General features: G+C 32.7%; 1 protein-coding gene across 1 annotated transcript in view; it reads right to left on the minus strand.

Annotated features, from left to right (window-relative positions):
• ROCK2 (Rho-associated, coiled-coil containing protein kinase 2) overlaps window positions 1-2020 on the minus strand; it is a 205080-nt gene that overhangs the window by 161458 nt on the left and 41602 nt on the right. The gene's annotated exons all lie outside the window — the stretch shown is intronic.

Consider the following 2020-nt stretch of genomic DNA (forward strand, 5'->3'; position numbering starts at 1 on the left):
AAGATTAAATAAGTTACATTTATTAAAGTAAGAAAGTAGAAATTTATGTATTATTTACATAATATGTAATCTTCAAGATGATTCAACTATACTAAACTTCTTAAAATGACCATCCTTTTCACCTTCTTGCTCTAGCTGAAACTCAGCTCTCCCTTGATAACACAACTTACTTTACATCTACTCTCAGACGGTGGAGCATGCAGGTGGGGTAGGTGTTCCACTAGCTCATCAGGGCCACTCTAACACCATACTTTCTCCCTCCTTCCTTTTAATTTAATCTGTTCTAATAGGCATGTAGTGCTATCTCATTGAGGTTTTAATTTGCATTTCACTAATGACCAATGATAATAAGGATCTTCGAAATGTATTTATTTACCATCCAACTAATTGAGTAAACATATAGAGAGATAACCCAAATAAAAGCTATTTTATTCTTTCTTTCTTCTTCCCTCCCTTTCTTTTTCCTTCTAAACCAATATTTGTACCTTTTTCTCTTTTTCTTCCTCCCTCCCTTTTTTCTTTCTAAACCAACACTTGCACCTTTCTCTTCTTCTTCCTCTCTCCCTTTCTTTCTAAACCAACACTTGCACCTTTTCTTTTTCTTCCTCCCTCCCTTTCTTTTTCTTTCTAAAGAATATATGTTTTTAGAAGAGAATAAGAATGTGAGACCAATATATTAGATTGTAATAAATCAGTTACATGGTAAATCTCTAGGGAAACCACCAAACTAAGAGAAAAAGAATGTATAATAAGCAAGTTAATGAGGGAAGGGATAAAATAATGAACAAGTAATTTGAAATGCAGTAAGAAAGAGAAATAAAAGCATACAACAGGTGAGACAAATTTTAAAAAGCAAATATTAAGATGGCAAATTTAAACCCAAATATATCAAGAATTACATTAATTATAAGTAGACTGAATAGCCAATTAAAATCAGGAACAACAAACAAAACAGACCTTAAGAAGCATTACCATAGATAAAAGGACATTTCCTGACAATACAACAATTCTATATTTCCATATACCTAATAACAGCTTTCAAATATATAAAGCAAAATAGATAAAACTAAAAGAAGAAACAGAACAATACAAAATGTATTGGACAAATTTAACAAACCTGTCTCAGTAACAGATACAAGTAGACAAAATGAGTAAATACAAAGAATGTGAAAATGATCAACAAACTTGATCTAACCGACATATATAACACTGCATTCAAAAACTGTTTTTCAAAACTACATGGAACACTTACCAAACCTGATCATATGCTGAGCCATAAAATATGTCATAAATTTCAAAAGATTTAACCAACAGAGTTTGTTTCCTGACTATAATTAAATTAAGCTCAAGAGCAATAACAAAGAGTACCCTTGCTTCCACTTACTTTATATATTTTTATAAGTGGTATATTCCTCAAGCTCAATGTTCCTCTCCTTCATGTTCAGAGCATCATCACCAGCTCTGCATTGCCCCTTTGCAACACTGCAGACATGAGGAACCAATGCAAACATCCAGCTCTGACTACTACCGTTTCCAAGAAACAGTAGCTTGTTTCCAAGAGTAATGAAGTCCTTTGTCTTTCACCCAGAAGTCTAATGTCTTCTGCTACCATCTATGAAACAGTAACAAGATGCCTTACTAGCCTGTCAAAAGTAAAATCTCACTCCCTTTACAAGTTTTGACAGATATATGTAACATGAATGAATCTCAAAATAATTATGCTGAAAGAAGCCTGACATAAAAGAGTATGTTTTCATACTGTAGGTTTTAATTTCTATGAAATTCTAGAATAGACAAAATGAACCAATAGTGACAGAACAGATGGATGGTTTCCAGGGGTTATGGCGGATGGGACTGACTGCAAAGGGAAAGGAGGGAACCAGGGTGATGAAAGTGTTCTATAACTTGGTTGTAGTGGTGGTTGTACAGATATGTTTATTAGTCAAAAATCTATCAATCTGTACATTTAAAATGTGTGCTATTATATGTAAATGACATCTCAAATTTATTTATTTATTTA

This window comes from Propithecus coquereli, unplaced genomic scaffold, assembly GCF_000956105.1.
Source record: "Propithecus coquereli isolate 6110/MARCELLA unplaced genomic scaffold, Pcoq_1.0 Scaffold298, whole genome shotgun sequence".
Lineage (NCBI taxonomy): Eukaryota > Metazoa > Chordata > Mammalia > Primates > Indriidae > Propithecus > Propithecus coquereli.